The sequence below is a fragment of the Sturnus vulgaris genome, chromosome 1, assembly GCF_052056855.1.
Source record: "Sturnus vulgaris isolate bStuVul1 chromosome 1, bStuVul1.hap1, whole genome shotgun sequence".
Lineage (NCBI taxonomy): Eukaryota > Metazoa > Chordata > Aves > Passeriformes > Sturnidae > Sturnus > Sturnus vulgaris.
The window spans coordinates 132,717,989-132,745,940 of record NC_142243.1 but is presented as its reverse complement, the minus strand read 5'-3'; the positions used below and the strand labels follow the sequence as shown (position 1 = coordinate 132,745,940).

The 27,952-nt window shown below is 39.4% G+C and overlaps 2 long non-coding RNA genes across 2 annotated transcripts in view; one reads left to right on the top strand and one right to left on the bottom strand.

The window, feature by feature from the left end:
• Positions 1–27,952, top strand: part of LOC148225532 (uncharacterized) — an 81,774-nt gene that overhangs the window by 34,071 nt on the left and 19,751 nt on the right. The window lies entirely within an intron of this gene.
• On the bottom strand, positions 132–27,813 carry LOC148225533 (uncharacterized). Its single transcript, XR_015804741.1, has 4 exons — positions 27,701–27,813; positions 14,937–14,991; positions 1,273–1,324; positions 132–448 (listed from the first exon to the last, which is right to left on the bottom strand). It is a non-coding gene; the product is annotated as an uncharacterized LOC148225533 (long non-coding RNA).

The window sequence follows — 27,952 nt, the reverse complement described above, 5'->3', positions numbered from 1 at the left end:
TGGTTATTTGCACGGTGGTAATGACCAGAGGAATTAAGGCTTCACTGTGTCATACTCTCATCTCTACAATATGTAATCATTGCCCAAATGGAAAGATTTTTAGAGAAGAATTTACAACATAAGGCCTTTATTCTGTAAAGAGCACTGGACTAGTTTGCTGGATGAGACCAGCTTCCGACTTAAGAATACGAAAATTAAACAAACAAATATTTATTTTCAGAATCTGATAGCAGAGGACAAGAACGTGGTTTGAAAGATGGAGATGCATAGAGATTTTCTTCTCCAAAGTTCATTAATTTAAGCTGTGGTCCAGTGAAACCAAGTCTTTCTGTAGAGAGTCATATTAACATATGTGTTATGATTTTTGAGGGCTGCACTCAAGAGCCAGAATCTTCTGCTTTGCTCACCATGAGGCACATGCAGGGACACACAGCCCTGAAAGACAGCACTGTTAAAGAAAGGTGATGTATTTCACTGTGGTGGCAAATCATATTGTTTAATAACTCTTGTTCACTTAAGAAGCACCAGATGAATTAGCAGTAACAAAGATGAAAGGTTTAACTAGCCAGGCAGGAACCATGGAGAGCCATAGCACATGGTACAGAGGTTACTGGATGGATAAACTGTTAGATGGCTAATCACTGACGATGGTAGAAAAACCATTGATTACATGGTTTTTTCATAAGAAAATGTTTATTTTTTGCTGAATCAAGAGTGTTTTGCAGAATCAGAAGAAACACAGACTGAGTTCTGGCATTTCCATGCATCCTGGGAGCACATTCTGGCAATCCTGGCTAGTCCCCAAGATATTTATTTCCCTCCTCAAAAGCCCAAAAAGTTTGACAGCTCGCATTTTCATTCTGATGTGACCAAAATCACATTCTGAAACTCGAAAGTTTTTCACAAAGTGGGTTTGTTTACCAGACAGCCCTATAAATAATATTTCTCAAAGCTGTGTTTGACAAGCATGATATTGCTAATATGGCTCCCACTGGTGTGTCATCCATGGCCAGGTTTTCAGAGAAACGTCTGCAGAGCAGAGCTATTGAAAAGCTCACATATGAGCTGCGGATACCATTTCTTTTGGAAAACTGTCTGCTTGCAGGGCACTAAAGAATAGTGCCAAGTCAATATTAAATCATCATATGGGAAATGGTTAACAAGACAGCTTTCCTTTCTATCTCCTATCTAATCTCTGCCAAATCAATCTACCACCCAAGACTGGAAGTTGAAAATGTAATAAACAAGTCCACAGTGAAGGATGTACTATACCTGTGCCTGGAGCAGTTCTCTCTTCATCTCTCTTCACCAGCAGCATGCCCTCCTATTACCCAAGGGAAAAAAATTAAATATTCAGATCGTTATTATTTATTTAGAGGACACACAAAAAAATCAAACCAAGTCAATATTTATCCATCTGAAAAAAAGTCCAGTATATGACAGACACTTTATTCGGGCTAAATTAGTAGACATATGTCTCAGAGAAATGCTGTTGTTGTTGATTTATTCTTTTGTCCTTCTTTCGGTTAAGCTTTCCTCAGGTGTTTTTCAAACCGCAGAGCTTCTAAAGCTTCTGCAAAAAGTCTATTTTTTACTAAATTGCATTAGCTCTTTAAAATATACAGGAAAGATGAACTCATCTAATAACAACCTCGGAAAATAACTGCAGCTGAATATAAATAAAATTAAATTTTCACAGAGGAAAAAGCCATTTCAAACTATTTTTTCCATATAATCCATACCACAGATATTCAATAATTCAGTGAGCTTTCAGGCAATATAAGTCAATGTTGACTCATTAAATGCATTAGCTATAAAATGCGTCTCTAGTAGGAAGGATGAGAAATGATTTGCATTCTTCCCTTTTCATCATTATTCCTTAGTGGCTTTAGTTTTAGGTTTTGTTTTATTTTTTTGGTTTTTTTTTTCACATTTCACACTTTATAAAGAATGCTTTACAGCAACTTCAGGAGCTCTAGTACATCATTAAAAAATAAACACATCTTCTTCCTTACCAGAGACCTGACCAAGAGCAAAATTGTCTTGGTTTTACTTAATAGAAATGCTGACAGATATTAAATTAATGGTTAATTAATTAATTCTTCAGAGATGGCCAGCCAGATGAAAAAGTGGAAAACTAAACTGGTAGGGCCAGGAGTGAGGAACACTCCCAGCCTGGCAGGGCCCAGTTGTGCTGAGACAAAGAACAAAAAATCTTAATAAATAAAAACTATCAATTACATTAATTTGAAAATGCCTTTCATCTCTGAAAGGGCTGTGATTTGCAGAAATTCTGTGGCATCATAGTGCCAAGTGTTCAGTCTGTTAACTGGATTTCTGTCATTGACCAACTATATCTTGTTAGGATGCTTGAAATTAATGGATTCCAGCTTCTGTATGTGGAAAACTGAACCCCTAATCAACCCCTAATGTGACAGTTGTGATCCATATATGTAGTTTCAGGTGGGATGATATAAGAGAACATGGACATCAAAAGTTAGATGATGTAGGAAATTATGTAAGTTGGAACTATTCAATAAATAAATAATTAAATAAATGAAAGCAAAACAGCCCTAAGGCAATACATTTGGCTCTTGGCATATAACTCAGCAAAAGAAAACGGGATAAGGCCAGCCCCACATTAACTGATTTTTTTTTTTTGTTATCCACATGTTTTTCTTCAATGTCTCCTATGGAACAAATAAATAATATAATTTTGTCTGATTAAGTTAGGTGAGTTGGCTAAGCTAAGAATCTGGAATGTATTACAAGTGCATTAGGTTTGTTAGCCACTCAAAAAGGATTTAAAAAATCAGCCTCCTAATGCCCCTTTGTTTGCTCCCCAGTTCCAAGAAGCCATTTATTTCTTCCTCTAATGCCTAAAGAATTGTTTTCACATTCTCGTCGATTAGTACTTCGATGTGAAACCATTGTCTGCAATATGAGTTCAGCTGTTATCTACTCCCTAAAAAAAAATTATTTCCACATTGGCTATGTAACAGCCTGACAAACAAATAACACCTGCAGAGGATCATGCTCAATAAAGAAAGGGAAGAAAAATAGGTGGAAAGCATGAGAATTCCACTAATGCTCAGTGATTGATCTTGTCAGTACGCATTGCCTGTCAGAGCACATTGCCCCAGCGCAGGCACACAGCACCGAAGAACCAGCAGCACGGGAAAGAAATGCATTTCTATATAGATCACAGTCAGACACCCTCCCCCAGCTCTCTGAGTGGAGCTTGATTGTCAGCATTATACACACGCTCAGACAATGCTTTCAATAGACGCCTTTTTGGAAGACAATTGCAGAAAGCATGATAACGGGATTTGTCACCCTGATGTGGCTGCTGTTTCAGCAGGCATTATAATAATGAAAGGAAGTTTTACTAATTGAAAATGTGAATGAAATTCAGCTGTCTTTTTATTTTAATTCTTTTGGATGAAAGCCAATTAAGATCATCTGTCTAATGCATCTATTCACCCCTACTTCAACAATGTGTCAATTATAATGGATGTCTAATAAACTCAGACTTCCCAGGACAGAGAGCTGAGCATACAAAACAACTAGTGAGAAATATTAACACACACACCTGTAAAATATTTTGTGAGGATTGGACAAACCCTTCAAATGGCTGAGCTTTTTTTCCACAGCATGCCTAAGAGGAGTTAACCTGCACATCCTCAGCAGGGAGTGGTTTGGGCACATCTGTGTCCTTCCACAGCTATTCTGCACTAGTGGTCCTAGGCACATCATTGGAACCTCAATATTCAAGGCTATTAGAATTCTATTACTTTCAACAGTACACAGTGTTTTAAGGGCAAATAAGTCTGAGTGTGACATCACTTGTGTGTTTCATCTCATTCCATCTCTTCACTCTTGTGTTTCTGCCCCTCTGAGGCATCTGACTCTCTCCTGGGCTATTCCCACTCACTAACAAGTGTGGCTCAGAGGGGGAGAATTTGTGGAGGGAAATTGATCACACTCAGTCTGTGTCCCTTGTATACATCTTTCAGGGGTTTTGCCCTTAAGATTAGTCTGGTTGTGTGGACTGAAAGCCTATTAGTGGCATTAAATGCTCTTCTAGAGCTCATCTTACAGCTTGGTTTAATGTATAAATAAGCCAATTCACATCATTCAAGAGAGTCCTGCAATGCAAAGAAAATGCAGTACATGAAGGCAGCTTGCTTCAAAAGAACATGCACGATATGGATTGAAGTGCAACGGTGGAAACAAAGATGCTCAGAAGAGAACCAGTATGCAGAGAGAGCAGTTAAAATAATCCTCGTGAAATAAGTGTAAAAATGCATCTTATCACTGATTAGTGTTAGCAATAGGTATGGTACACAAATATAAAAGTTAAATATTTAAATCTCTGATATTATTAGAATATACAGAAGTGCGTGTTGGATAAACATTGCAAATGTTTATGTAAAACATTATATAAAAAGACTGCACTTTTTCTCTACATAAAGAGCCACTTAAAAATTAAGGTCTGTCTTAAATATTGAACTTTGTCTGTTGCTGTCACCAGTGCTCCTTCTGTGTCCATCTCTGCCACCACTTTTGCTGCTTCTGCTGTAGCAGTGTAATACTGGTTACAATACCAGGAACCTGATTAAAACATCTTTTAAGAGTGTAGAGTAATAAATGCAGTAATTTTTTGAAACTTTTTAAAAAACAACTTCACTGAAATTCTTCTGTATTCATTTTTCTGCAGATACTTTTTACTATGATTTTAGTAGATGAAACTCTTGCCTAAAGAAGACATACACTTTGAGTAAAGACTCTATCTTGCACATAAACTTCTAATTCATCCATGGCAAGAGTTTGAGTAAAATAGACCAAAAAAAAGTCTACTCAAAGGTTAAATTCATCCAGTCAGGCAACAGAAACCTTTCCCACATCTTCGTCCTTAACTAGAACAGACCAAATATGAAAAAATGCAAATCTTGCTCTTGAGTAGGGGAAAATCAGCTCCAAACCAAGCCTTAATTTAAAATTACTATCTCACAAACTCCTACACATAGCAAAAACATTCAAGAGCCTCATAGATAACTTATAGACAGTATGGAAACAGAAATAGGACACAATGAATTGAATCTACTATGGCAAAATTATATGACCAGCTGTGCATCCACCAGAAAGCACTTTTGGCTGCAAACAGAATTTGCTTTGGGAATGATAAGCTCAGACTGATCATCAAAAAGCCAATACCAGTCACAGTACATCTAGGTTTACTGTCTAACTTGCTAGGGAGGTTTTTACCTCAGCCCTTTGTGTTATTATTAGCCTTACAAGAATAATGTGGGATTAAATATTTCTCCTTTCTATATCTGTGCATATACTCCCATTGACCTTTCTGTTCTGAACTCCAATTTAAATTAACTTTTTATAAAAACCTCTATAAAGGTGAAATATATGACTTCACAGGTGAAATTAGTATTTGCTGATGTGGTGAAAAACTTAGTTTGGAAGTCACCATCTACTTCCAGCCTCACCTGCATTGTTAGGCATCTATATTTGTATGCCTTTTCCAGACTTAGATCAGACACTTCCCAAATTGTTGAGCCATATGGTAATTCAAAGAGGTACTTCCTTAGATTTTTCTGTTAAAGAATTTCATCTGCATGACCCTACCAAATATTCATTTGGTCCTAGATGAACAAAGTTTAAATTCTTACAGAAGAAAAGTTAGTTTACCGAGATTATCTTAGGCGCAGTGACACTTTGACCCTGGGTCTTCTGTATCCTAAGTTCATTGACTTTCGGTGCTTTTTGGTTCAAAGAAAATAAACTACCCCCAGCTCCTCTTTTGGTTTATCTCTTTGATGGTCACAGCAGTTCAGGCTTTGCAGGTCCAGCAGGTGGGAGCATCCCAATGGACTCTGGTATAAAGCACACCCCACTGTACTCAGCTCTGCTGTGTATTAACATAGTCTGTATATACCCCGTGGGGGAGACTTTCCCAGACACCTGTGGAACAGCTTTATGGAGCAAACTCAAAGTTCTGGGCAATCCTCGATCTTCTAGGGTTAATTAAAAATTTGTAAGGATCCACATTTTGCATTTAAGTCCTTAAAACAGTAATGAAGGTCTGAATGAATTTAGACTCAGGACCTTCTTACTGTAAGGATTTTATTGGTAGAAGCATTGCAAGACAAGATTTTGAAGGAGAGCAAAGTGCATATCTAGTATGTACCAGAGAGGTAGCCCTCATCTTTCTCTGCATCCCAAAATCTCACCATATCTGACATGATAAAAGTTTTGGAGGATCCTGTTTGTGGCCCTAGTACGTGTACAGTGCAGACTGGAATGACTTGAGATCAGAAGAGAATATGCAGAGAGTGAGATGATGTTTTTGGAGCAGTGGGGTGAGAAGATAATCTTGCAGAAGCATTTTGACTTCGTATAGTATTAATATAGTATTATATTTCTCATGTCCAGTGAAAATATCAAAAGCTTTATCATGATTCAGGCAACATCTTTAGAAATTTGTTAGGATTGCTAAAGATCTATCTGAAGGATGTTCAACAGGGAGACTCTGTAGACCTTAAATATAACCCAGATGTTGGTGTCTGGAAGAAAACTGAGCCAAACACTGGATAATGTATGGGACAGAGAGAAGGCTGAGGAGGACTTAGGACAAGGGAAATAATAACCTATGTTTTACCTTTTTTGATCATGACTCCTCACAAAGATGCATCACAGAAACAGTCAAACCTATAATTTGCACAGATGGTGGGAGCTCTGAATAGAAAGGCAAAGAAAGAGAAGTGAGTTTAGAGGAAAAAGGGAAGAAAGGTGGCCTGAGTGTGACTCATCACTTGCCTCTGCTGCTTTGAAACCTGGAAGGAAGATAACACAGAGCTTCTAAAGAGTACATTGTATGAACAGAGCTGAGGAAGTAAAGAAAGAAAATAATTCATTATCTTTAAGGCCACCGTGTCTTCACTATCTCTGCTAGCAGGCCTTACCATCACAGGTGGCACTGCACTAAAGAAGAACACATGGTTTCAGGAAATTTCTGAGTGTGGACATATTATTTTGGAAAAGGTTTCATTCACAAAGGTGGGACAAAGAGGGTGAGAGTTGGAAAATGTTGTTGAAGATTTTCACTGGGAACAGTTCACCAAGACCAGATGGCATAAGCCAGTGAAAAGAAATGACTTTGACAATGGAGGAGAGGCCCTCTGAAGAGCAGTAGCACATTGTCATTAAATAAATTTAGAGATGGATAAATGGAGTAGTGGTGAAGGAGGCAAATGTGGGTGGTTTTAGTAAAAGAGAGAAAAATATTATTATCCCATAAACATGCAAGATAGAAGAGACCAAAGAGGCACCAGGTGGAAAGTTTAAGTTCTCACAAGAAAATGAAGGATATGATGGATAGCATATGTAATGGGGAGCAGGTGAGGAGATGCTATTATTGCATTAAGTGGAAGGTTTGAAGGAGAACTGTAGGCAAAAGAAGAGCCTCCATATATTGTCAAAGGAAAAAAAGAGGAAGAAAGTAGGGGAGAGGTATAACTTGTAAGATTTCCCCCATTAAAAACTGATGCAGTAGAATGTAGAGGAAGAGTGTGCAGTACAATGTATAGCTGCAAAGAAGTGTTGAGGTGGCTTTAGGCACAGGAGTCAAGTGAACTGGGATGGAGCTGAAAAGGTCGAAGAGCTGAAGAAGTAGAGCACTGAATTTGAAAATATCAATAAAAATAAGTATATATGGGGCTTAAACCAACAAATTAACATTCATGTTATCACTGAAAACTCTCATCCTCCCTCAAAATGAAGATTTCAAGCCTTGCAGCTGAGTGCTAAGCACAGCTTTCTCAGGCTAAAAACGTGCCTGGCTATGGCAATAATTGCTCAGAAGGCAGCTTTTCTCTACTTGCTTGACAAACAAAATTCCATCAAATGAAAGGCAATTTAGTCACTTTCTGGTTTTCCTAAAATAACAAGTTTGTCCACGCAAGTCTGCGAATATTATCTGTGATCTATTCAGTATTTATTATCGTGTATGTGAAGCAGAGCCATATGTAGTGATAATGCTCAGTGCAAACAAATAGTACCAAGCATAACACTTCAGGAAAGGTGAGGTACTACATGCTATCATGCAAACAAGTGCAAAGTTTTAAGGTTTATATTAGGGTTGTATTTGTGAAGATTTTGAGGAATAATCCACAGTATGGAATTGTACTTATTGAGAACAGAATTTATCACATTATATTTTATTACTATTATTGTACAGAGTAGTATTTTGCCTTCAGTTTTTCCCATCTTATAAGAATACTGTGAAGACAAAAAAAAAGTAAGGTACATTGTTAGGACTTATAACAGCTTGTCCAGCTGTGGGGCATTCATTTGTCTTGTCTGCAAATGCTATTCCAAATTATCTTAAGGATTTGTCTCTGCTACTCTCCCCCTCAGACTGGCTCTGACTTCACCGTCTGTTGCCCACAGAAATGCCCTCTGACTGCATCTGGAAATGCTGTGCAGTAAATGTGATAACATTTTTATCTGCATTGCCATGCCAGTGAATTTCCAGCCTCTTTTTCAGCAAGATAATGAGTAGGGTGCAAACATTACTGCATCTGTCCAAAAGTGGGAAAGGATTGTGCCATCTTCCTCTTACATTTGGAAAAGGCAGTTCTGAAGTGCAAACCACCTGCAAATCCTGGCATACGGTCTGGCCTGGGACTTTTGTGGCAAAAATCCAGGCCAGACAACCCAGACCTTTTAGGCCAATTAACCTGCTGTGGATCACAGAGTCCAGCTCAGTACATGCTTGTGGCAGGTTGGCTCATTTCTGCTGAGAGACCAAGTGCTGCAGCAACTTCTCCTTCTACAGATGCACCAGTGCTTTCAAACTACAGAAACCACAGATGGGGCAAATCTCAAACAGTGACAATTCCATGCCTTAGGAAGAAGGAGGCAAGGTTTCTAAGGAGCTGTTTGTGCATTTTCTGTATCATTCAAGTGTCTCCAGCACCAAAGAGAAATAAATGTTTCTGGATCCCAGAGTGATCACAGCACAGGTTGTAGATGAGCCCTACAGGCTTAGATTACACAGGAGCACCTTGGAGAACTCTCACCTTATGTCAGGGGAACTGGCTGTGCTGCAGACCTTTTTCCTCTCTGATTAAGAGAGCAGAACCTAGGCTCTGCCCTCTACATCACACTCAGGTTGGACATCAACAAAGGCTGAAGTCATCTGCTGTTCCCAGGTACTGCTCCCTCTGCTAAAGGATCAGTCTGAAGACATTGGTTCTGCATCATCTTCTGCTTCTACAGCAGATGGACAAGTGCAGGAGCTCTTTCAGACGTTCAGAGGCTGCATTTCCTCTTTATTTGAATTTGTATCTTTTTATATCAGTGACTTGTAAGATACCCAGTTGCATTTGGACATAACACATACAAATCATATCGGTCTTCCATGAAACAAATCGCTCTCAGAGTAGCAGGACCAAAGGAGATGGTTGTCTAGACATTTGCACCCCATAAATCCTCTACCACTCTACCTAAACCACTCTAGTCTCCTGCATTCTTCTCGTCCATCTCACTTGTTTGGCCCTCGCATGTTGAGCTAGGAAAGTCATGCATGTCTTGCAAACCCTGAACACATCTCAGGCTTCCTGCCTCCTGAGTAAAGTTAGGGTGAAGTTTCTTCTTCAAAAGTCTTGTAGAAATCTAATTTTTTTTAAACCTCAGCCTCTGTGCCAAGTGCAGCTGAATGTGGCAAATAGGTTTAGAAATTGCTAGCAAAGAAAGGGAGAAAAGCACATGCAGAGACAGGTACAGACAGACACATGTGACAGCTGCAAAAATGTCATGGCTGCAAGAAACCAGATGGAAAATTACTTGGTCTGGGCTGAAGGGAGGTCTGTCTTCAAAGGAGCAAGAGAGGGAAAAGACACATCTTCAAAATGGATGAGACAAGGCCAGAGTGTAAATGTGGTAGGAGGGAGAGATGCCCCAGGGCTGTCAGCAGTGTGGCTGCTGTGTCCGGACTGTCCCCGCCTGGGCTGGGGACAGGGGTTTGTGTCCTTGTGCTCCTGCTGGGCTGCCTTGGAAGAAGAGGGGGAATAACAGGGTAGGGTAGGTCTGTATGAGTCCTTCTCTTGCCAGGCTACATTTCTGCATGACCATGGGAGCTGAACAGGGGTGGAGGGACTGATTTCTAGTTCCAGCTCCTCCTCTCCCCTTCACACCTTCTTCTTTGACATGCTAGGTCATTTAAACTGGAATTTCTGCACCTAAGACAGAGATACCCTCTTCTTATTCAGCACCTCTAGATGACACTGTAATACAGATGAAAAATAGAAATTAAATCCTAACACATGTCCCCTGTATATTTATTAATAATTAATATCAGATTTGCTTTTTATTATTTTAGTGGCTTTGTGAAAATAGAAATAATTGTTGCTGATTATTATTTATTTAAGTGATGACAACATGATTAATAATACTCCAGCATGGGAAGGACTCACACTGAACAACCTAGAATGGGGAGATATTATCTCTGTTGGTGGCAAAGCTCATAATACACACTCATTGGAAAAATGATAACCCACCTGTAGAGGAAGAATGATTAAAGACAAAGATGGATATGGCAACACACAGATAAAGGAGATCAATATTTAGGATATAAAACAATTGAAGAAGCTGGACCATGAATTCATTGTAACAGCAGTCCTTGCTGAAGTGAGGCTGACATACCTGTTACCTACCTGCTCATTGTGGTGGGTTCAGGATCTTCCTGTGGAGACATATAGACCTAACCACACCTGGAAATATTCTTCCCTGGTAGACCCCCACTGTCATACATAGCCTTACAAAAGTTAAATTTAGACAGTAATTTCTGTATTTGAAGAGTTACTGAATTACTGAATACTTTTAGCAAAGCTTAGGCCTGTTGCCCCCATACATTTTTTCCATTACAGCTAACATCTTCCAGTGGCCTGCTTTCTGGTCACAGCAGCTGATGCTAAAAGCCCAATATTTGTGCTCAGTTCTACAGCCTGATTCTACTCTGCTTCCTGCAACACATCTCCATCTTGTTATAGGAACAGAAAATTGTAGGGCTGGTTATAATGTTGCCCCATGAAAAGCTGTTGTTTTTTTTTCCCAAAGAAATTTAATTTCCTAGGGTTTTGATGATGAAATTTCACTGTGGTGTTTTGTACATCCAGCCCTTTGGCTACCTCATCCTTGCACTCTTACTGCACTTCTCATAGCAACTAGTATCTCACTTTCTTTTCAGGAGAGGGCATGATGGATGCAGGTTCAGCTGTGAACCTGGCTCACTGAAGAGCACAAGTATAAAGTGTGGGACACCTATCTACTTTTCCCCAAAACACTTTTTTTCTCTTGTGAGAATCACAAATTTCAATTAATTGACCTCTTTGTTTACCAAAAGGCAAACACTTTACCAGTCTGGTTTTACATGTCTGCAAGAAACACTATATGAGACATTTTCTACATTTTCTATCAAACTGCTGTCATGCAGCCTGGGATCCTTGGGAGTGCCTTTGGTAAATTCCTTGTTGAAACACCTCTTCTGCAGCCATTTCTACTTTTCATCTCTTGTCCCTTTACCAGTGACTGCCAAATGGTTTTGCCACCATCCTGGGGCTAAAGCTGGTGTTAAACAAGCTACTGGGTTGCTGTCCAGTGAGTATTTGAATCAGTACATGCTCAGCTGTTAAAACAAAATGTCCATGAAGATCTGAAGAGAGAGAGAAAATTTCTATACAGATACATATTCTTTCTCTGTTTCTTTCCATTTAATTTTATGAGAAGAGTTATTGAGTTCAGATTGTGTTTGCTTTTTGATTACAAATGCCTGGATTAGAGTTGCAGTTTACAACTGTGGTCATGCTAAAGAATATTTCCCTGCCTTCTCTTTGTGTCTCTTCTGCACAAGGTTTCTGTATGTTTCTTCCAGAGATTTTTCACGGTAGTTAGGCCTAATTCTTTAATTGCCTCCCCCTCTATCCCTAAAAATGCTGCTGCTTCCTAGTGATTCTAGATATAACATATGTTGCCAGATATAAACAGGGGGGCCTATTAACACGGTTATAAATTTGCATGCTCTATAAATTCTTGTATCATTCATAATCTAAAATAAAAAATGCGAAAAAACCACTTTGATTTGTTGTGTTTGGACTGACCTCCAACATGTAGATTTATATGGCAGAAAACAGTGTTTTGAAGCTCTCCATTTCTTTACACTGGGAAAAAAAACAGGCTTTATATAATTTTTTTAATGGAGTACAGTTGGTCCATCAAGTTTCAGTTTCATTTTGAAATGTGCCCTGGGAGAATGCACCATAAATGCCAACATATTCAGCATCATGAACTCAAGATGATATCAGCTTGTTATAGTGTTCTGTGTGACTCCTACCAGCTCCCCTTTTCTAAAAAAAAAAGGAAAAATAGAAGGAATAGTTTAGAATTTTGTTTATCAGCCCTTCCCTTAGAGGAGCAGAATACAAACTAATATCTTCTTTCCTCATCTCTGGTTCTGCCTTTATTGAAAATTCTCAGTCAGGGATCCTACTAGTACATTTACTATTGACCTTAGACAGCACTAACATGATTTCGTTGCTGACTAAAGAAAATACAATGCTGCAAAGGACATGTGTTTTGATTGACAAGCAATAGGTACATCTGTCTTCAGTCTTCTAGATTCTTAAAGATACTGCTGAATAAACCTTGCAGTTACCATATTGCAATAAACATAATTCATTCCCCCCAGAAACACATTCAATTTTAAAAGGAGTTTTGTGTAAAACGACAGCCCTAATAAAATGATGAAACATATATTATGGAGCAGAGTCGTAGGCAATGTAAATCAGTACAAATCAGCTGAAAACAAAGGCTACATTTCTGTCTGGTAGAATATGTCCCTTTTATCTTAGTTATATTAGGCAATTTGTTAGAATATGTGATAAAATGTTACAGGTAGGATATGAACATGATAGCTATTTGACAAAGCAGCCCCTGAGAGAAAGTGCATTTTTCACCTCATCAGAAGTTAGTTCCCTTGATGAAGATAACAGATAGGTTTGCTCTATGTAATCCTGTGCATAATTATCTTTCCTACCTAATTTCTTTCTGTTGCTATGCATCATTATATTAAATATTTTTGTAACCATTTCATTACCATTTCCATCCCATTGTTCCTTCCTTTATCTCATTTGTTTTGTCTGACATCATAAAACGGAATATTTGTCTTGTCCTCTCTGCAGCCTTTAATAACTAGCCTGGTGTCAGAAACCACAACTTTAATAAATACACCCAGCTTGATGTATTATTAAGCATTGAGAAGGCACCCTGGTGCCTCCAGCTTGTGCAGAGAAGCAGAGGAGCCTGCACTGTTCTGGAGAAGCCTCTCCAAGAGCCAGCTACGATGTTTACTTGCTGACATTTAAAAATAATGGAGTTGTTTACTCAGTGTCTTTTTTTTTTTCCCTCCAAGCAAATAAGCATAAAAGATCCTGTGAAGGTTTTGTTTCCAAAATGGCATTCTGGGAGTTTTTGCCCCCTCTCAACCCCCCTTTATTTTTTTAGTTTTAAAGTTTATTTATTTATTTATTTCCAAGTGCAAAAGTTTATTACTTTTAATGATTAGCCAATTAGAAATACTGGTGGCAGCTGACCTGTTAGAATGGAAAGAATTGATTACAGAGCCTCAGGAGCAGGCCCTGGCTGAGCCATGAGGACACATGAAAGGGTACAGTGGCAGTTAAGTCTCCTGGCACATGAAGGAGTGTAAACCATTGATCACAATAGAAAATGCTGAAAACTGAAAAGGAATCCAATTTATTCTAAATAAAACTACTCTGTTCTCCAGTGACAGATTCCAGAGTCAGACACCAGAGAGGAACTGACAGCAGATGTTTTAGAGCCAAGACACAGAGAGGCTGAGTAATAGTATAGAAAAGAAATTGCTTTGAACTTCACCCCTGCTTTAAATACTTCAAATCAATAGGGTCACAGAGCTCTTTAATAGAGTGATGAGGTCTTGCCCCAGCAGATCTTCACAGTGACAAGTTGATGTGCTTCCTAGCAGCAGGGTCATAAAAATTTCAGGCTTCCTTCTGAAAGGGGGCTTTGTATTAGAGAGGTCCATTTGGAGTAACTCCCTTGTATGGCCGCTCTCAAAAGCTGAGCCCTAATAGTCTACATCTAAATGGGACTGACCTCATGAATTACCTCAAGAAACTTAATCTATAAACTGGCTTCTTCTTATGCAGACTGATGAATTCTTGTTTATTCCTAAATGGCTGTCACAAAACCTATTCATCAAACTCTTAACGGGGAAGAGAGTCTCACATAATCCTGCTTCAAGTGCGGCACCATTAAATAATCATTAGACTTCATTGCTGGTCTTGAGACCCACTCCAAATCCACAAAGCAAGCTTTTTACCATTCATCAGAACTGCATTTAGATGAGATTTTGACCTGATAAAAAAGGGTGTTTTTTGTCACTATCAGTTTCATGGCTGTGCTCTTTCTCCTTTCAGAGGCTGTGGTGGGGTTTATTTTTTTCCCTTTCCTTAACAAAAGTAAAAGAAAATAAAGGCAGATGGCCAACTCTTTCCAATATCCGTTTGCTTTATTTGAGCAGTTTAATGTAGTGAAACAGAGTGAAATGTTGCTACTTGCTAAATGGTAAACAACACCATTACCCAGAATTCAGCAGCAGACTGATACAAAACAGGGTGCTGGTGATTAATTAAACTGTTGTTGTAATTGTAATGCATGATACATAATAGATAGTGTGCTGTGTATTTTAAAAGCTTCAAATTAGCAAAGAATAACTTCCTTACATAGCACATCTCCATTCCATGCTGTTAATGAACAAATAATAAAAAATAAAAGGTCATTACTGCTAACTAATAAAAAGAATATCTTTTGATTTTCCTTACCCTTTAACCATGTGCTGGAGGAGTCTCATATTGTGGGGCAGCAGATCATACAGCCCTGCAGAAAAAAATGTGAGTCTTTTTCTCCTGTCTCTCTTGGATACAAAGGCACAATATTCATTATTAATCAATAACAATTAGAATGATCAGCCTGAGCTGCAAAATATCAGGATCTGCTTCTGAGCTGTTATAACTGCAGTTATCATCACCTCCCTCAAAAGATCAAAGTTCACATTCTGCAAATAACTACAATGAACACTCTCATTCATGTGGCAGACTCAAGCGTGGCTCCCATGGAGAGGTAGGCTGAGGTTACTTTCCCTATTCTCTGGGATACTGAAGCATACACCTTAATTCAAGAGTGATAGTGTGTCTTGTTGTGACAGGACAATACATGTCTTTAAGTTCAAACATGTCCTGAATGACCAGCCAAACTTGGCCTAAATCCCTCTTGTGTATCAGGTTTGAGCCGATAATAAAACAAGCTTAGCCTGCTAATTTTTTTTGCTCTGTTTACTCAATATCTGTTAAACAGGGCAGAATGCTCTGACTTTGATGGTTTTCTCACTCACCACCAAAGACTTGAGACCTGATCCCTGAGATTGTTTATCTCTGCTGGGGTCTCTGAGCTGGGCTGCTGCAGCCTTTTTTCCATGAACTGCATTTACAGCACCTGTCTTCCCTATGCCATAGAAACACCAACATAGGTGATGGAGGCATGACCCATGGCAATTACAAAACTTAATTTTCTTTTCCAACTCTGAGTGCTGCTCTGCCTGACTATCTCTGGTTCATCTCTGGGGTTGCAGAGGTTACTCTGGACCATGCTGTACCTGACACTGGGAATCATCCAAGGGCAGAAATGTCCCACATTGGTGATAGACTTGAATGGTGAATAATCAAACTGAATACTTCACCATTTCATTTTGTTGTCACTGCTAAAATAATTATTTTTAAAAATTCTTAAAAATAAAAAACACTTAACACAAATAAGGCCTCTTATCCTGCTTTCAGTTTTCTGCAATAATTTTTAATACTCAGATACCTTCACATAACTGGCAAGTATTCAATGCACTATATTTACAATTTGATCAAGATTTTCTCTTTTCCGTGACACATATCTTCAGGTACCCTATCCACATACTTATTTGGGTGCTTAGTTCCTGCTCAATTCTCACTTAGTGACTAAGGAGGAGATAGCTGAAGGGAGATTGTGAAGGATAGAGGACAGAAATTAAGTACAACTGCTGCCTGTGTTTACAGATGAGGTTCACAGGATTATGTGTCTCAGAGAAATTTAATAAGATTCTGTGAGTACGTGATGTACTCTACTGTCTTGTGTGCATAAGAGATGCACACAGGTCTTGACACTCATATTTATTCATAAAGGATTCTGAAATGGCATGATTTTAAATATAGCCTAAAATCCAAGGATAGTAATAAGGATGGAGGATGACAGTGGAGCCTGATGCCTTAATTAATGCAAAGGCAAACCCTCATTTTTGAGAAATGGCAAGTTCTTCTGCCTACACCCTTGCTGCTGCCATCCTCTGCTGTGCAGAGAGGTGTGAATCCTTGGCCAGAAAGCAAAGAAATAGTGCAGCCTTAGTCTGGCTGCACACTGCTGTTAGAGGGTGGAATAAACCTCTACCTGCTACCTGTTTTTATATCCTTCCTGCCATTCCCATGATCTAAGATCTAAGGTTTATCCATGCTGCTTAGTCTCCTTCTCCTTCAACTTTTTCTGTTTCCCTCTGTGGGGGATGTGGGAATGCCTGTAATAACTTTTATGAATATTATATGTTCCATCTGCTTTTTGGACTGCTGTTGGAGTGCTAATAATATTGCAAAGGGTTAATTCCAGTGAGGTATCTCAGCTTCAAGGAAAAGAAATGACATTGGGATAGTAGACCTGGTGATCAATTTGCTGAACAGGCAAGACAGGCAATGCCTTCATGTTTTAGCACCCTTTGCTTTGGGTCTGGAGTATTGAGGAGGATAACGTGCTGAAAAACAAAGCTATGGAACAGGAGAAATAAAAGTTCCCAAAGCAGGAAAGCAGAAACAAGCCAAATTTCATCTTGAGGACTCAGAGCTGACAACTGCTGTGATCCATGTCCATTTCTGCCTCCTTCAGCACCAGGAACCACCTGAAATGCAGCCCATCATTATTTGTAGGTCTTTTACTTTCAATTAAAATAAAAACATCCCCTCATGATCCCATATTTCTTCTCTTTGTTTCGGCTACTTGGCACCCTCCTGTTTTTCTTCTTAACATATTAAGCTTTTCATATTTCCAGCACTTTCTACATTTTCATGTGGCCTCCTACTGCTCCTCAAAATCAACAACTTCCAGAAATATTACTTGATTATTTGTCCATTTTCTTGCCTTATGTCCCTCTTTTTGTATGAGACTTTATCTCAGTTTAGGTTACACAGTACTTCAAGGAGGAATTGCATTAGCCCTGAATTTACTTTTTCATAACCTTAGGTTAATCACTGTTTCTTCAGCATTTTGTTTTCTCAGCTGTGGTTTAGATTGACTGTAAATTTTCAGTTTAGCTTTTACACACTTCCCACATGACTATATGGATATACCCATGCCATTAGATTGCCAGTTGGCTGCTTATAATGTAAGACAAGCTGTAAGAGTCCAACTTGGCTTAACTGGTGCTAAAGAGTAAGTAGTATGCAATTACAATACTGTTTTTTCTTGATGGCTAAAACACTATTGACAGTCTCTTTCAGATACCTTTTATGCAGCACATCTGAAGGACATTCAAAGTGTGTCTTGAGACACCTTTCAAAGTGCATCATGCTTCCTATGATTAAGTGATTTAGGGAGTGGATAATAAGACACATCATTTCACCACTGATTTGCTCAGGCATTTGTGACAGATGCAGGAGAGCAGTTTGACTCTGAGTATGCAAATGAAAATGATGCTGACCCCACAAGGCATTATCTGTGCAGACTCTACTTTGCAGGAGGGCATGAGAGTAAAGATGTTTTTTCCTAGTCCATGAAAAAGTGTTTGTGAAAATACCTGGCCAAGCTAATATTTACTGCACAGGAAAATTATAGAAAATGAACACCAAGTTTTCATTTTAACTCTCAAGAAAGTTACTGAGAGCTGTTTATGCTTTTATTGACCTCAGTTTATGTACTTTCATAAATGTACCTTTGTTAAGATATTTTTAAGGCAATACAAGCCTCTCCAGCACAACAGCCTTGTAACTCCTGATGGATTCCTCACTCATCCTTATAGTGGCATAAGTTTCTCTATCTTCTCTCCCTCTCTCGGTTCTGCTCTTTTAATTAAGAATTGTACTGCTCTTTGATTTTTTTTCTCATTTAATAGTCTATCTCCAGTGGCATTAATGCTTGCTTCCCCTAATTTCTTTGATTTTTTTTTTCCTTCATAACTGTATTAAGTATAGTCAAGTTTCAGGAAGACGTTACTGCCTATCCAGGGAACAATCTTGAATCCCACACCTAGAGTGATAGATTTGTTGTGGGGATTCTCAGCATCACTTATCCAAGCTAACATTCTTCTTGCACTGGGATGTCAGCTCCACTCTGTGTGAAGATCTGATGTATTTTTAATGGACATGTCAATCTCACATCACCTCAGAGGGATGGGCAGGGAAAAGTGTCCAAAGGTAAGCATTTCTATTAAATATAAGGATTTTTTTTTTTTGGTATTTGTTGAAATATCTATTAAATAATTTGGTATCAGGCATTTTGTTACGTAAATAATGTTAGCATGTGTTTATGAAGACTTTCTCTAATGTCACATATTACTATTATTAAAGATAGGGAACAGTTGGACGTTTTTTCTATAACAATGAAAAAAGTTTTATTCATCTTGTTTAGCACTTGACAGTCATGTTCAGATCAGTGTCATTAATTTAGTTTATATAAGCCCATGAAAAAAGTTTATAAAAGTATGCAAGAAATAATTAGGTGAAAAAAATATATATTCACTTCCTAACCAATCTGAAGCAACTAAATACCCAGATAATACCAGGCTTACTCAAAGTGTCATGAGAAACAGCTGTTTGACCATGCTGATTTCATACTAAGAATTCCTGAGATTTCTGTAGTATTAGAGATTTTCACATGGTGTGGTAACGTGATAAGCATATTACTTTAATAATCATCTTAGTGGTTTTCTGGTATCACTGTTATGCTGCAATAAATGTAATTCCTTTGTTATCTGGTACCTTGCTGTCTGTATAAGATCCAACAAAAGCATAAGTGCAGTAAAAAGTTGGTACTCTCAGAAATCTGAAGGAGGGTGGGTGGTCATCGATTTCTCTGTGGAGAACTGGGTAGATAATTATGGAGATCTTTTCTCTCTCACTGTGGACACAAGGGCTTTTAAAGGTCTTTTGCCCTGATTTTGTTCAGCTGTCATGCTGCTTTATAGATGAGTCACAAATGATGTCACAGGAGGAAGAAACTAAAATTCCTGGTGTGAACATCTTATGCACATGGCAAAGCGTGACCACCTAAGGAATAACAAAGTTGTGAAGTCTTAGTTTAAGGATTTGTGGGGAAAACTGGGGAGGGGTGGTGGAAAATAACCTTTTAGCATGTTGGTACAGAAAAATTAAACACAATTTTTTTTGATACAAACAGATTAGATCATAAAGTCTGGCACCACCACAAGTGAAACTGACTTTTTCTTGCTGTGAATACTCTGCTTCAGCATTCAAACGGCTTCATCATTGTCATTTGGACACCACGGAGAGAGCAGCAACATCTTGATGTGAAGTCTGGATTTTGACTCTTCCTGGATGGCATCTTGTCACAGCTTTAGTGTTGCTTGGGACTTGCCACTGTCCCTGAAGGCATGGGGACAAATAGGCTCACAGAGGGTCTGGTGAGGCCTCCACTCACATTGTTGAATGTTGATAGTTGCAATCTAAATAGCTGCTGTCAATAGGTATCTTTTCTGGGGCAGAGGGTAGAGATTATTGAGGAGTCACGTGTCTGGACAGAGATCAAAAACTGCATCTGTATTATCAGTCAGGGAGCTCTGCATAATATTGAGTGAAAACATGAGTAAAACATGTCCAACATGATTTTACTGGAAATGTCAGACTTAGCTGATCTAAAAGTATTTTTGACAAGCCAGTGGTTCTTTGTAGTACTAGCTGGAACTTGCTTTGAAGTGACTTTGCTGCTTTTTTATACTGCAAAAGCTCAAAGGTCAGTAGATTTATCCATTCGAAGGTCTCTGTGGAGAGGTCAGCTCAAAGCTTCACTCTGTTTCACTCATTCAAACACAGGGAGACTGCAAAGGTTAGTTAAGAGGTAGAATTACAGTGTCTACAGTGTGGGGAAGGTGTGCCTCTCAATGTCCCTATTATAGCTATTTCTGTGTGAACAAATGACCCAATTCATAAGCCAATCTTTCGTGAGATCACCATGCTCTGCACAGAATCTCTAGAAATTTATCTGCATTAATATACAGTAGTATAAAGGTTCTATCTGCCATAATTTTCACAGGACTTGGGGAGACTGCAGTCATCAAGGTAAGACCTGTAGTATATGAGAAACTGGATTCCTGAGAAAGAGTTTGTGCTGAAAATTGTGGGTTTTGCCTCTGCGCTTGTTCATGCATTTTGTTTCAGGCACGCATCCTCTTCTACTTATCCATGTTACCCTGAGATCAGACAACTGCAATGCATTCTACTTGCAGCTATTTCTGGAGGGAATTTAACAGTGCAAGCTATCCCACTTATCAAAGGCAGGGAACATTTAGCAACAATGTGCCACAAACCACAGCAGTTCCCAGTGGTCTCTTGGGTAGGATTCAAGGTGATGGCATTGACCTTTATAAACCAAAATGGTCTGGCCCAGCTTATTAGAGCCTTCCCTCCACGCAACACTCCACAGCAGTAATTGAGAAAGGTTCAAGCTGAAAGTGTTTTGGGATATTGCTTTGATTGTATAAAAGCTAGAGCTTTTCTTCTGCAAATTCTCCCAAGTATATTAAGTTTTAGGGGAGATTATGGAAAGGACTGTGACAAGAAGTTGATGGATTGTTCATCAGAATGGAATAGCACGTTGTGAAAACATATATCTTCATGACTTTGCCTGTTGCTGGCAAGAAGTTTCATTTGACTTTGAGTTTAAATCACTAGCCCTCTGGCTCAACAATTCATTCAGGAGAGCATCATTTTATCTGCAACACCGGAAGAGCAACTTTGTGAGCACTATCCTGCTGTCCTAAAACTCAGGCTGTAAGGGCAGCCAGCCCCCAAACCTCTGTTTAGTTCCCAGCACAGGAACAATTTCCCAGACTCTGTGGTGGTGCTAGGGCAATGAGTAGTGAAGGTACTGCTGAGATGAACTGATCTTCCCCAGGAATCCTGGTTATTAAAGAACCTTGTCAACTCTGTGCCTTGATAGGGAGAGGATGCATAATAAGAGAAAAAAAAATTGTATGCTTGTTGTAGAAGCAATTGCTTCAAAACAGGCACTTAAGAAAATAAAGTTAATTTTTCCATTTCCTAAGCATTATAAATTAGAAGTCTTGAGTTTTAAACAAAAAACTCCTTCCTTGCCCACAGGAAACTTTGTATTATTTTCTGTTATTAGCACAGATCACTTCCTTTTGAAGCTGGGTGCCCATGTCATCTGGTGCTTCGTTCACAGCATGGATAAAGCCTCAGGACACAGCCACAGTGTGCCTGTAATAAGAGAGAGGAGCAGTTCCCAATCATTATAAAGTTAAGGTACTGTGGTTTCTCACCATATGTGACTTGTTTGAAGAGAGAGTAGCGTAACACAAAGGCACAGCTATGCCCCTTGTCAGTGCCAGAAAAGGACAACAACTGGCTTTACCATCCTTCACATGAGGACTCTGTGAGCTTAGAAGTGGCAAAACACGGAAATGGGGAAGCTTAGGAGGGATTTATCTGAGACCTGGAAACCTGGTTAAGGAGTTCTGCTGTGTATGAGCAGGGTCTGTCAGATTCTGTGCCATATCCAGTATGTCTGTGACAGTGCTTTGGAAAGCAGACTACTATGAATAGAAAAGGGAGAGAAAAGGCAAAGATATTATCTGAATGCAACTGCTAATCTCATAGTGTTCCTGTTGTGCTGCTGGATATTAAAGGTCTTTGGGCTACGTAATAAGGACCCATATGCTTAGAGAAAAGAAAAAAATGCCCAGAATTTTCAAGTTACTCAAGTTTTTCTGAGTAGCAACAGCTCCTGAAGGAATGACAGAAATGTTTTATCCTTCCTCCCTTCCCTGTTTATAGCTCTGACCTGCACTTCTTCAGCACTTCAAACAAAGGCAGAAACTCTGTATTTGGTCTGCCTGGATTTTGTTATTCCAGGTTCCTTGTGTGACAGCAGAGCCTTCTCAGATTGCTCTTATCTGTGTTGGCTTGTGGGGATGTTAAACCTCAGAGCCCTAAGATCCCACGCACCATCAGAGCAACTATCACAGCACATGTTGGCCTCCCAAGATATAAACAAATCTTCCAGTATCAAAAGGCAATAAAACACAGAAAACTTTAATCTTTTGATAGTTTTATAGTGAACTGCTTCTCTGTGAAGTGTCCTAGACGGTGTTTCCCTGATGGGCACAAGATTGAGAAAGTAGGATAATACGACAATCCGTACACTTGCTTTTACTATCATTCTAACGGTGCACATAATTTCTAGAGCAACCTCTCTTGTGTATTAAAATAGACATACCTGTAAATATGTCGTAATATATTAAGCACAGAATTGTTTTACAGCATCAAAGACTGAAGGATTTAAATCTGGGGATAGAGTTAAAAGAAAAAATGTACCATGGAGATTACATCTTTCTGGTTTTTTTCTGAGCATCCAGGGCCCCCCTGTTACTCAGATGAGCTCACAGCTCAAATCCTGAAAAGCTCTATATCCTCTGCTATGATTCTCCTTCTCACCTAGTAAGCTGTCATCACTGTTCAGGTAGAAGCCCAGATTCTGTCATTAAGCACCTAACACGTGGATCATACTTCTCTGTAGATCGTCTGTAGTCAAAGAAAGGTGATTTCAGTCCACTTAAACATTGAATCACCCTTACGAGTTGCCTGGCCCTCCTAAGACCAGAGGAGAACCCTGGGAAGACCATGCACATATACCCAGCCTCTTGGATGCACCTTTTCCTCCTTTGCATCCTGGGACTGCATCTCCACTAGATGCAATTCTTTCTTGACCCACCCCTCCATCCTCCAGCCTTCATCTTTTGCGATGGCCACAAAATATAGTCCATGAGATGTACAGGTAAAAAGCATGTGAACATCATGGCAGGAAAGACCACCTGCAGAATGCTGAGCAGGCAATGGAGGGGAAAATGTGGAAAGGGTGTGGGATGTGTTTCCCCACAGAGGGTGGATCCACCCTATCATGTGTGATACCCACTCACATACAGATGAATTGTCTTTGCTGTCCTGGCCCTGCTGTTCTGGCTGCTGGAAAGGAAAGGTGCAAAACCAGAATGGCCAATTGCTATTTAAGGAAGAGACAAGAAGGTTGCACTGACCTTTAAGAGAAGCCAATGTTCCCTGCAGGCCAAAGCCTCAGTCTTAAGTTGCTCTAAATAGTCATTGGGTTGGAGACTATCCTTATTCTGGGCTCTAGTGTTCCTGACTCACTGCCCCAGCTGAGGTGTCTCTGCCTGGGCAGTTGGGATGTGAAAGACACTGCCTGGTTACACAGCTCAGCAAATTCTCAGGCTCTTTGGAGTGCATCAGCAAGTCTATCTCCACTGCTCTAGTAGTCATAGTAATAGAAAGGCATCCCAAGTATATGGTACCTGTAATTTTAGATAAAAGCAGTCACCCAAATACAGTCCTTGCTCCAATACTTTAAAACAAGGATGAAACCCACCAAAGAAGTACATTTTATGTTTGGGAGAGTTCTTATGACCAGTAGGTTTCCTGATACATAACCTACATGTGAACTCTTACTTTCCTGTATAGGCACAGACACAGAAGTGCCTTATATACAAAGGAGATTTCTCACCTTCCCCTTCTCCAAATTATTTTTGCTGCCATTTGGCCAAGTGTTCTGCCCCAACAGCAGCAGCATGAAACACCTGGCCCTCCCCTCTAATCCATTCACTGTAGTCCCAAAACTAGAGATGATGGAGGGTACATTCATTTATTCACTCTATTACTATACTGTTATTCTGTGGATTTGTCCATCTTTTCTTTAAACCAGCTGAAATCAAGCTGGTACAAGCTTGTCCAGACCTTCCTTCTGTCTGTTTTAAAGCAGTCTTGTAGTAGTTACTGAGTGCCTGGACAACTGGCAGATGACAGAGCTGCATTAATGTTAGCTGTCATCTCCATGATTTTGCATCCATGAAACACCTTCCTCCTCTCACTTGGAGTTTCAGCTCGAGTGTCTCCTCATAATGGCTGATGTTTCTCTCCCTAATGGTTGCATCTCCATCATTGTTTTATAAAGACACCTAAAAAATACTGGACCTCAAGTCTGGAAATCTAGGAATGTAGAATAAATTTGTAGGCATCATCAGATTTCCGTGGCCTGTTTTCTCCAGCCATGCAGGCCTCCCAGCTGTCATTTGTCAACACGTACAAACACAATGCAGCATCCTCTAGAGTTAGCCAGGGTCTCTCTGGCTCCCCAAAGGGTGTTACATATGTTTGGCTTTGGAATCTTCAGGAGGTGCTCCCTACTCAAAAATATCTAAAAGCTAAAACTTTTCAGAGCATTTAGACAATTTAATTTGGGCTATCCCTCTTCTCGTTTTTGCTCAGGGCTCATCTTCTCACCAGTAACATGGTAGGGTTTAAAATGTGTCCTATTTATGTGTGGCAAGAAAGAGATCCTTTCAGCCTATGCAGAACTGCATTGTACACATTCATTGAAAATAACTGAATTAAACTCCAAAGGTATTTGCAAAACTAAATACCTAATGAGCAACTGTACTTCCAGCATTTGAGCTGTTCTTTTGTGGTTTGTCAGTACAAAACAAAATGTAGCTAAGTTACTCTGACTCACTACTTAACAGCTCTGCATACATTAATGATTGTACTTACTAAAAGCTTTAAATTGGTAGCAGTTTGATGGAAACTGTCAAGCCTACAGTCATTGTTTCTGACAGTATTATGTGTTTCAAGTTATTGTACCACTTAGTACCTTGTTTCCTCACGTAAGAGTTTTATGTTGGAAGGTCTGTTTTGTTAAAGACATTTTTACTGTATGGGCTCAAAAGAGGATTACAGTTTCTCTGGGTGAACTGATCACATGAGGGAGGGGAATCAAGTCAATTCAGCTCCCAAATTCAAGGAAGGTGTTTTATCCTCTACATATGGTGAATGTAAATTTTATTGAAAGCCCTGAATTAACTGCAGGCTCCTGTTGAAGCTATACAAATAGTGTCATATGTGCCCTGGAAAGAGAGACTTCATTGTTTGTCTTCTGGTAGCACTCTGTTTTCTGGAGCCTAAAAGACAATTACTTCCTTGCAAACACAGGCAGATTAAATAAGCCACATTTTGTCCTTTTTGCCATCTGCCCCTTGCTTACTTTATTTTAAGCTGCATGACTAAGCTTTACTATCTGACATGTGAAGGTGGGACATGCTGTTTTTCTGCTCAGCTCCTTGAGGCTTGTAATGAATCCGAAGAAGCAGAACGGATCTGCAAAGGAGTGAGTCAGAAAATCAGTAACTGTACAATAATTACTTGCTGTGCCAAATAGCAGGACTTGGATCATAACATAACAAAATCTCCTCAAGGAAGTTTCATGATGCAAGAGAAATGTATATTTCTTTCTTCTAAAAAAATAGCTGGTAGACCTCATTCTGCTCCTCATGTAGCTCTGCCAGCAAAAAACAGATCAGAGTTTTACCCAGATTCTACAGAAATCTATTTTGTGGGCAACTCTCAGAGCAGAGAAAAAGAAAGTAAGGGAGCACTCCTAATTAAAGAGTCACTCTTAAAAAGCATCAAGCCTTTTCCCTAAGCCTTCCTGCAGGACAGAGACCCTCACAAGGAGCAATGGGGAGGGTCTCAGGAACCAATACTCTGTGAGGACATGGCAGGGGAAAAGAAATCTCCTCTGGTGTTAGGGATATGCTGTCTACTGGGAGCTTCTGCATGGACCCCAATCCTGAGAGCTGGGCTGGGGGCTAATGGGACTGAGATGAGCCACTCATCACAGGATGAAGGGCTGCCACCTTGCCAGTGGATCAATGCATTAAAGCCTCTCTCCAGCATTGGACTAGATGAGGATTATGTAGTAGCTGAAGCACACTGAGTTTCAGGTAACCAAGGAACCAGCTGGGCATTTTTGTTTCCTGTTCTTGTTTCCCGGACCTAGAGATAGACAAGGTGGTGTGTTCCTCAGTGTTAGGCATAAATATTGGCACTTTTATATGCAGAATTTTAGTAATGGTTCTTACTTAGGTGCTATCTAAAGCCTTTACTGGCTTCTGATTTTGATGCTGCAGTTTATCTGGTGTTTAAAAATCTACTCCTGGGCTTGTCTAGAGGCATAAAAATCTTGAAAGTGAAGCAACATCTCCATCATTACCCTTAGGAGACAGTTTTTTCTACCTTTTTCATCAATTAGAGAAAGTTGGTTTACTCATCCACTTATCTGTTTTCTTGAAGAAACACGTAAAAGAGCAGAGATGCTTACCTACAGGATGACTTTAGAGCTGATCACTGTGTTGAGGTCAAGCATCAGAACAGATACCTAAGGCACAGTCCTTTCCTCTTCACATTTATAAGGTCCTTTTTCTTCTGTATTAACAGCAGTAGAAGTTTTGGGAGTTGGTTGGAAGCCGGGGTAGTGAGGTAGGATAAGAGATGTGTAGCTGCTGCACCTGTGTCCTGTCCTAGGAATCAGGCATCTTCACTGCAGAGCAGTTTTTCTTTGTATAAGAGTTTCTGTTACAAGGAACATGTCTGGCTTTGGTTACAACACTCCTTACTTAGCTCAGTCTTCCCATTGCTCCTGAATGTTGCCTCTCCTGGACTAATTGTCTTATCACGTTTATATCTCCCTGTATAATGTTCTGGGTTAATGTCAAACTATACTTTCAAAGGCATTTTCAACATCAACAAAATAGTCTAGTGACATGTGAAAATCTGCCTGTTCATTTTAGGTCAAACACATTTACCTGCAGGTTACCTATTCAATTTCCTCACTACCTAGAGATCTTCCTGGAAATCTAATAAGACCAGAAACTACTACTTTAGTGTGTGGTTATAGCAATGAAGCAAATGCAAAGGGGCATGCTAAGAGAAGAAAAATGCCACTAATGTTTCCAAACCACCATTGCAATAAAAGGAAAATAAATTTGGGTCTAGGTCAGACACTCAGGTCAGTTCTGATTTTTTCAAAACCAGATTATTTCTTCCTTAAAAGCAACACAGCAAAAGTGCAAATGTGGCATGCCATGTCCTTTTTCAACTCTCTGTACCTCACACTGTGCACAAATTTTATTTCGAAGATGATGGTATTTGCCAAGGTGTCACAAATAGTTGTTCTCCTCCAAGCCAGCAAATTCCTAAAGCATCACCAGTGCAGCAAATTCTTATTATCTACCTTTTAAGTTACCTTGACTCAATTTGTCTCCTCTATGACTGTCCCAGGATTGAAAATAATAACGATAGAAGAATGGTTCAAAAAGCAGAAACAAAACCAGAGAAGCATTTGTTCTTATCTTTTTGTAAAAGAGGCCTGGTGAAAAGACAAGTTAACTCTTCTGATAAAGAAAAGCAGTTAATCTTACCTCAGACAGATTTTCAGTGTCTGCCATCCAACTCCTCCTCTCTAAATTCAGGCACCTCTGTTAGTAATGTGGTGTCTGATTAGCAAAAGTATTTAGTAAGCTAATGTTCACTGTCCACAGCAGGAGGCTCACACAGCTTGGCTGATGAGAAATGAACTGCCTGAAGCTAGCTTTTAATGGCAACTAATTTCCCATATTTGATACTCAGCTCAGCCAACTAATATCTAGCTCAACCGTGACAAGACAATCACA